Consider the following 9,121-nt stretch of genomic DNA (forward strand, 5'->3'; position numbering starts at 1 on the left):
GGGGGCTGGCCCGCGAGGCAGGCTGTCTGAAGTCGCTCCCTGGCTCTGCTACTGCCTGGCTAAGGGACCTTGGGCCAGTCGCTCCTGTCCCACCCATGGCACTGGTGCCTGTGGCTGGAAGCGCCGGAGTTCAGGAAGCGCCTCCTGCTGCCTGCTGTATCCCAGCATCCTTCTCTCTCTGGTGCCTCATCGTTGCAGCTTCGCGGGGAACAAGAACAAGAGCCAGTGCTGGTTATGTCCCCTCAGGCTGTTGGAATAAACCCCTATTCCAAGACCCCTCCAGGGACGCCCAGGATGAAGGAATCGGAGAGAGATCTCCCCCAGCGACGAGGACAGGGCAGTCCCCAGCAGGTTCAGGGACAGATGTGGGGACAGATATAAAGCACAGGATCAGGGCAGGGACTGGTGACCCTCTCCTTCATCCTCTTGCCTTCCTCGGGGTCAGGCCCACCCCCAGTGTCCCTGGCAGAAGTTCACCTCCACGGAGCCAGCTCCCACAGCCGCCTTGCTTCCTGGCTTGTGTTTCGTGGCCCTTTGAGTAGCATGTTTCTCCGATGGTCCAGCTGCAAGCCAAGCTGCTTTCCCTGCCTGTGGCCCGTGGCCTGCTGCCATCTGCACAGTCAACATGTCAAAGGAAGACGATGCCAGAGGGGCCTCTGGCTCCGTGCCAGTATGGGGTCTGGCATATGACATACCCTGCCTGCCACAACTGTTAAACCCTGGTCGTGGCATGGACAACTCCGGTCAGGGGATGGTGTGGCACCAGGGCCCCCGGTCTAGACAGTGTTGTGCTAGCCCAGACCAAGCCCTTGTCTGAGATGCCCATACCCAGCAGAAGAGAAGAGGGACGGAGGGATCACAGTCTTCAAATCCCCAAGAGCTATGACAGAGAGGATGGAGATGGGCTTTTCTCTGTGGCCACAAGGAACAGGACTACGAGCAACAGCCTCCAGATGGGGAAATTGAGGCTGGAGATGAGGAGGGACGGTCTGACTCTGAGCGCAGTCCAGCACGGGAACAGGCTGCCTAGGAGGTGGTAGACTTGCCATCCTTCCAAGAGCATGTTGGACAGACGCGTGTTTGAACAGGGCTGATCCTGCCTTGAGCAGGGGGCTGGGCTGGATGTGACCTGGTGAGGTCCCTTCCAGCCCTGCTTTCCTGTGGTCCTCAAGTGGCTTCGCTGCCAGCCACCAAAGAGACTCAGACCTAGCAGCTGCCCAGGCTAAGTCAAGTGGATTATCCCCAAATCTGTCCTGCTGTCCCGTGTTGTGTCTGGGACATGGCTGCAGCTGAGAGGTCCACCTGGGGACGCCAACTTGTTGGCCAAGCCGTAGGCACTGTCCCCAGGCAGCCAGTGCTGCGGCCAGGCCTGGCATCCAAATGAGAGCTGAGTTATTTAGGAATGGGCTTTTTTTGTTGACAAAGCTCCAGAAAATCTCTCCCCTTAAAACCCACGTGATAGCCGAGCACCGCTCCGGAGAGAGGGCAAAGCAGAGGGAGTGTCCGCGCTTCCCCACCTGCCCCCGTCTTCCAAACTTTTCCTTCTTCCCTTTCACTCCCTGCCCCTTTCTCTCTGTCTTCCTCTTTTTCTTCCCACCTGTTTTTCTTTTCCTCTTCCCTACCTCCCCTGTTCTCTGTGGCCCCCTCTCCCCCTCCCCTCCCCTCCCCCCAGCCCCAGTATCAAGGCGACATCTCCCAGCCAAGTACTTTTAATTTCCCCTGTAGCCCTTGCTGACACGGTGGATATGCACAGCAAGTTAAATTCCCGCCTGATCAATAAAACAGAAGCAGTGTGTCCGACCGGTCGATATTTTTTTATCTGTCTTCAGCCCAGTCCTGCTGATGACAGCCCCCCGCGCTACAGCAAAGACACTCAAGGGCATCGAGCTTTGGCAACACAGCTCTTTTTTTTTTTTTATTTAAATGAAAAAAAAAATCCAGATGCCGGCAAAAAAAAAAAGTTCACGGAGTTTGGCCTTTGCTTAATAACGTTTTATGATTTATCTTAATTTTTAATTGAAAAAAATTTGCGAATTAATTGATTTCTGGGACTTGCCAATTAACATTGTAATTGGGTGCGTGATAAATTTCAAGGGAGCCTCATTTTTCTCCCTCTCCCTCTTGTCACCGTGGAGGGGACCCGCCGGGGCAGATGCTTCCCGTCCCCAGCGCGCCCCCCCGGCGTGGCCAAGGTGCCGCCGGCCCCCTGCTCGGAGGAGGCGCAGGCAAGCTAATAAAGTCGTGTTATTAGAGTCTCGCCAGAGGTGACCCCTCGAGGCATAAATCCCTGCCGGGGAGAGCGAGGACAGGTACTATTAAGTGCCTTGCACTACCTTCTTCCAGGCAGCACTGGGTGCCCCCCCTGCACCCGCGGCCCCCTCCCTGCTGTGGCCCACACCTGATTGATCTCCGCTGAGGCCAGCTTGACAGCGGCCAAGTCCGCCGGAGCTTCCCCACCTCTCGGCGTGGATGTACCCGGGCCCGGGAGTTATGGGGGGTGAGGAGAGGAGCGGGGCCCTGTAGCTCCTAGTGGGACCCTCCTGGGGGCAAGGCAGGGCTGGTTGCGGGTGTCTCGGACCCTGCCAGCCCTGGCACAAGCCCGGCAGCGAGGGGAGGATGCCCCCGGCTGCTCCAGCTGCTTTCTCCCCTCGGGCCAGATTGGGAGCAGCAGGCCACGCACTTCTGCACCGGTCTCTCGACGCCCATCGTGAAGCCCAGGGAGGCTGTTTGCTTTCCTCCGTTGTACGGCCGCGCCCGGCTCTCCCATTGCAGAGGGGGTCTCGAGATGTGAGTCCCAGACTCTGTCCTGGGTCCGGATTCGAGCGCTGGCTCCAGCCCGTTGCGGGGGTCTGTGAGAAACCTGCCTTTGCAACCACCCGGCACTTTCCTCGGTTGCCAGGTGCTCCAGGGTTTAATTTAGGCTCCCCCACAATGGAGCGGGAAGCCAGCCAGGATGCTTGGACATCCCAGGGAAGCCAAAGCAGGACAAGGCCACGTGCGTGGTGCTGGAAAAGCCAGGAGCAGGAGAGGAGGGGGTGGAGGCAGGCAGGGCTGAGAGCATGGGCGTGCAATTAAATCACACGGTGTTACACATCCGTGCAGCGCCTTCCACCTCCCAGGGGCTTTGCCAGCTGGCTTGAAGAGTGTACAGGCTTTGCTTCATCCACCACTGAAACGCAGCCAGCTCTGGGGTGGAACGCAGCAGAGAGCCCGTGAAGGGCCACGGGGAACCTCCATGCGTGATGTCTCTGTTTCATGGGAAGACTGGCCCCCCGAGTCCTGGCCCTCGCTGATGGGGGGTTACATCAGTCAGGGCACAGCGAGGCAGAGGGAAGGCAGGGAAATGCAGCCCCATTGCAGAGGCACCGTTCCTCCCCTCCCCTAGCAGATGCTGGGCCCCCAGACCCGGTTTTGGCCCTGCTGAAAGCCCATGCGAGTTTGATGTTGGAAGCATCGGGTGCTGCAGGTTCGAGGGCCTTGTGGTGAGGGCATGAGGCTGGCTCAAAGCCAGGCCCTGCCACTGACTCCCTGTGCGTCACCTTGGGTGTGTCCCTTTATGCCCTGTGTGTACTGCAGGGATCACGCTCTCCGTTCGGGACCTGGAAGCCCTCGGTCCTGTGGCGGTGGGGGCTGACAGCCTGCTCATGGGTGCAGCGGGGCGCAAATCCCAGGGATGCCCAGAGACACCGGAGCTGGGGAAGGACCCTTGGAGCCGTTTCTCTCCCTCAGCGCCCAGAGCCTGTTTCTGAGTCAGCGCCAGCAGCTGGTGCCGTACGGACCGTGCTTTCCCCGCAACTCCCCAGCTCGGGATCAGGCCTGTCCAGACCAGCCCAGACAAACGCCAGGTCCAACCTCTGAGCCACATGACGCAGTCGCCCCTAACACAGCCCCAGGTATCGCCCCTGCCCCCGGGATACAGGGGGGCTGCAGCTGCTGCCAGGGGGTCATGGACGCTCCAGAGACCCCAGGCCGAGGCCGTGCCCCTGCTGCAGAGGAAGTCTGCAGTCCCAACCAGTCTGAGCAGGGGGATATCTCAAGGGGGACATGCCCAGAAGCAAGGCTTGTGCCAACAGGCATGAAGCTGCAGCGGGGGGGGGCGGGGGGTCTCTCCCTCTACTTTGCAGCAGCAGCATTGCTCCTGGGGGTAGCAGGGAGATGCATGGGCCAAGCTTGCAAAGATGCTGGGTGCAGACAAGTGCAAAGGCCCTGCCAAGTGCCTGCATCAGTGCCCAGCAGAAAGGACACGTTGACAAGGTCCAGAGAAGGGCCACACAAATGACCCAGGGCCAGGAGAGACTAAAAAGGCCAGGAGTCTTGCGTTTGGAGAGGACGCAGCTGAGGAGGGATATGATTGAGGCTATAACATCAGGAAGGGTGCAGACAAGTGCTAGAACGAAGGGAAACGATAGGAGACGGGTATAAGAGCAAGGACTTTTTAGAGCAATGTGTGGTGAACAGGTGGAACTCATTGCCCCAGGAGGTGAAGGCAGAACCAGGTTCAAAAAGGGACTGGATAAGTTTGTGGGTGATGGATCTAGGAATGGCTGTGGGAGATGTTTCCTCTACCCCAATGCTGTTGGATAATGAACAGGGAGAGGGACCCAGTTCAGCACCCTCCCTCCACAGCCCCCAGCCCTGCCATGGTCGGGGACAGGACACAGCTGGATGGCCCATTGCTCCAGCCCCGTCTGGCCCTGCTGAGAGCCTGGGAGATGCTTGCTACAGCTGAGCTCGGGGGTCTTTTGCAAATCTGGCGCATCCTGCCAGGTCAGGGGGAGCTTCCAGAGATGCGACGGTGAAAAGCATCCCCTCAGTTCCTCCTCTGGGGGCAAGTGACACCTCCCTCCGCTCACCTGCCCGGACACCAGCGGCCCTCGCTCCCCTCTTCCCAGGCCCGCTTCCCTCTTGTGCAGGGGCAGTGTCTCCTCCAGGGTCTCACCCGTCTCCCCTCCAGGTCTCCCCACCCGGGTGCTGCAGCGGCCAGGCATTAAATCATATCATCACAGACAATGAGGGTGGGAAGGGACCTCAGGAGGTCACGTCTAATCCATCCCCCAACTGCATCATCCCAGCCAAGGCTTTGTCTGCCGGGGCCTTAAACACCTCCAAGGATGGAGAGTCCACCGCCTCTCTGGGTAACCTCTTCCAGTGCTTCTTACCCTCCTGGTATAGTCGGAGAAACAAGCACCTTTCCCTGGAAGTGTTTCAAGGAGGCGTACCCATCGTGGCTGGCTCCAGGCAGCATCTTTTGTGGGGTGGGCACGGGGGACCAAGCCCTGCGAAGGCCTGCCGCTGCAGCGTGGTCGGTCGCCAGCATTGCAAGCATCTCCCAGGCTCTCAAGCGTGCTCTCGCTGAGGATGAGCACAAGCCTCCAAACTGCTCAGGTTCAAGAAACATGGGGCTTGGCCGTGGCCAGGGTTTTGTGGTTGGGCACACATTAGGGATCCCCTCGGACGCACAGTCCTCACCGTGCTGCTTGGAAACCGCCTCGGGAAGGCTGCACGGTCTAGGACCGTGATTCTCAACCAGGGTCCCGCAGCACCCCAGGGGGGCCTTGAGGTCCTTTCAAGGGTGCCAGGCAATGCTAGCACTGGCAGGCGTGCAAACTCACAGGAGAAACCCAGGGGTTGCAAACAGGAATCCGTAGCGTTAAAGCCATCCTACCCTGCGGTGGGCTGGCCCCGTTCTTGTGCGCGATGGCAGAAAGCCGCTCTTCCACTGCAAAGTCAAAGCTGGCGTTTTCCCAGGGGTGCCCGAGTCTTTTGGGGGTGTCCAAAGTGTATCCAGGGGTCCCCCATGTCTAAAACGCTGAGAACTGCCCGTCTGGGGCAGGCGCTGGGGCTGAAACGCATCAGCCGAAGCCGCATTTCCCGCTGCGTGTGCAGCCGCTGGCTCCGTGCGAACCAGAGCTCTTTGTGGAGAGTCGTCCGCGCTGTTTCCCCTGCATAATCAGCTCATTTGTTTCTGCCTGGTAGAAGAGACCTAATAAACACGAGCCTGGCTCGTCAGCAGAGCTGGCAGCCGAGGTCTGCTCTTGCACGAAGCCAGGTCCCTGCGCCCGGGAGCAGCGGGGTGCAGCATTTGCAGCCGTGGCCCCCGAGCTAGCAGCACTGACAGGCGGGCACGGAGAGGCAGCGCTCAGCACCTCCGTGGAGGACCTTCGCTTTTGGTGCCAACGTCTCGACTCCGTGGAGCACCTCTGAAACCAGGCCGCTTTCATGCAGTTTGGGGCACCCTGGTCTGACCCTTCCCATCCTCGGCGCTCTGCTCCGTGGTCTCAAACCAGCTGCAGCCCGACAGTGGCCCTAGGACCCCAGAGCTCACGCACACATCCTGCCTGGCCCTGAGAGCTGGGCTTTGCTGCTTTCCTCTCCGGGAGCACTATCGAGGCAGCAGGAGGTATCAAGAGCGTTAGATGAGCCCCGTCCTAAAAGCACCGACTTTGGGATCGGCTCAGTGCCAAAGACGCACGTGCGAGGGCTGCTAATAGCAGAGGCGGTTGGGGGCCGAGGCCTGCGGGCAACGGAGAACCTGGTGCGGGGAGGGGTTTGCTGCCCCTTCGAACGTACAACGCACCCCTCCCGGGCCTGGCCATCCCCCGGGCCCTCGGAGCAGCCGCCCAGGAGCCCTCAGGTGCCTGCGAACCACCAGCCGGGGCAGCAGCATCCGCGCCCCATGCTCAGGGTTTCTCCTCTTTCTCCCAGGTTTGCTGCAAGGAAATGTTCCTCTTAGCAGCTGACGTGAAATCATAATGACAGGGGATATAAATCAGAGCCGCGCCGGCAAGGGGCCCCGGCCGCACTCAGTTGTCGCCCGCTCGGCCCCACCGGCCGTAATAGGGGCGATGCCGTCTCGGGGCAGGTGCCCGGGGGGAGCGTAACTCAGGGCCGGTGGCTGCTGAGACAAGGACGTTGCCTCCTGTCACCTGCCAGACGAGTTGAATCCCCGAACGCGGGTGAACACCGGGCACATGCGTGTGTCCAGCCCGGCGGGGACCCCCTCTTTGCCCTGCATCTCTCCCTCGCCCCTTTTTCTTTTCCGCCTAGAAAGGAAGAGCAGTTGTTTGCTTGTAATGAACTAGATAAACAAGTCCCCAAATAGATTAAAATGCACTGTAACTTATAAAAGCGGGTAGTAATTATATTTTATTAGCTAGCAAAACACCATTTTTTTATTTCGAAGGATAATTCCATGTAAATCACCTTAATTAGAAGTGTCAGGCGAGCCTGTGAATATCCTACTTAGTAACTAATTTCCTATGTACAGGTTATAATTTAAAACACATGGATCACTCGCCGAGTGGAAATATGCTAGCCATGAAATAATGTGGGGAGTGTCGGGGTTATTACTATGTAAATGTGTAATCATCTCCGAGCACAGCAGACTGGCTTGGTGATTAAAGAGATCTCCGAGGTCTCCAAAGATTGTGCTCCCTGCCAGGGCCTAGAGCGAAAAACTTTAAAAGGCGCCGAAAAGTGTTTGAACTTTAAAGGTCTCCGTTTCCCGTTTACCATTTCCAATTTGTCTGCAGCGTTTATGGAACGGCAGGTTTCTCTTTGCTGACGGCCGCGAGCCCTTTCTCCGATCTCGCTATTTCGAGGAAGGGTGAATTAGCCCTCGGGGTCCAGGATCCTGTCTCGAGCAGGGACCAGCACCAGAGGAAGGCGTGAGAAGTCGTGTGTGCGGGAACCTGCTCCCAGGGGCACTTTCTTCCTCGCCCGCAGTTGCACACTGGGAAGCAAGGCTTCCTTCCCAAATCCCCCCGCGTTAAAAATATCTGCTATTAATGGGACTAATAGAATGGCCCTAAATTTAGCTGGGAAAGAAGGGGGCGGCTCTAAAAAAAGATCCCCCTAAATTAAAGGCAATAGAAACTTTTCCAGGAAATTTCAGCCAAAAGCCGGGGGACGTTTATCTCTGCGGCGGGACCTTGGCCTTTGCACCGACTGTGTGAAAGGGCCCCGAAGGGGAAGGCAGCTCCGGGGCCAAAGGCTGAGGAGCGGAGGAGGAATGGTAATGCAGGGCTCGCTGTCGAGTACAAGAAAGGTTTTAATTTCTGTCTGGAAGAGCAAGAAGTTGCTTCCCCCCCGCCGTGCCGGAGTGATTTAAAAGGAAAGGCAGGATTCAGGCCCCAGCAGTGCCAATATTTAGTTGGTCTAATAAAAGATACAACATTTACCCAAAGAGTTGTGTCTGCCAGGAGTGCCAGCGTCCCCGAGCTGCCGGGCTGGCTCTGACCCATGCGAGGCCGCCGTGGCTCCGCAGAAGGACAAGCCAGGGCGGGGTGGCCTGTGCCCCAAATATCAGCCCCGGGGCAGCTCCGAGGCCGGCTTTGCTGGGTCCAGGCGAGAAGGGCGCCGGCTCCTGTGTCGTGGAGGTCCGGACCACCTGCGGATCTCCTGCCACCCCCCGACAGTGCCCCGGGCTGGGCACGATTGCAGATCCTGCTGCACCAGACACGCTGCCCCCATTGCTCCCCCCGGGCAAGCTCACAGCTGGGGCCAGCAGCACCCGCACCCCGAACCCGGTGCACTCAGGCAACCTGGCAAAGCCAGCTGTCGGGGTGGGGGGAAGCCCCGGGGGAAGACTGCTCCTCTCCTGCACCCCTTATGGCCTGGTCACGCCGGATAATTCCTCCTAACACCCCGTGCAAGGCCCGGGGCAGGGCGGGGGCAGCCCCAGGAGAAGCCACCTTCCCTCCATCCCTTCTCATTTCATAACACCCAGCCATCTGCCAAATCAAGGCAGATTAGAACCAGCCAAATTCAATTTCTGCCCGCCGCCGCGGCAGCACGGCATCTGGGGCCAGCGCGTCCCCAGCAAAGCGAACATGACAGGCACATTGCTTTTTTGTCACATCGAGTACCGCGTCGATCTTCTAAAAGTCTCATAAAAATTTATTGATGCCTCCCCTCCCGCGGCGGGCGAGGTGGACCGGGGGGCCGGGCGTGCGGGCCGGGTGCGTGCACGTGTGTATATTAATGTTCCTGAAGTCGATCTGATTTGATATGTCTTGTTCTATTGTCAGCATCTGTTTAGCGAAGCTTTTTAATACTTTCTGGCTGCTGATCACTCATCCTTAGCCCAGGATGCAGGCTTGCATACAGATTTTGTTATTAA

The 9,121-nt window shown here is 58.5% G+C and overlaps 1 protein-coding gene across 6 annotated transcripts in view; it reads left to right on the forward strand.

Annotated features, from left to right (window-relative positions):
- Window positions 1–9,121, forward strand: part of RNF220 (ring finger protein 220) — a 223,520-nt gene that overhangs the window by 135,435 nt on the left and 78,964 nt on the right. The window lies entirely within an intron of this gene.

The sequence above is a fragment of the Crocodylus porosus genome, unplaced genomic scaffold (genome assembly GCF_001723895.1).
Source record: "Crocodylus porosus isolate Cpor-Errol unplaced genomic scaffold, CroPor_comp1, whole genome shotgun sequence".
NCBI lineage: Eukaryota > Metazoa > Chordata > Crocodylia > Crocodylidae > Crocodylus > Crocodylus porosus.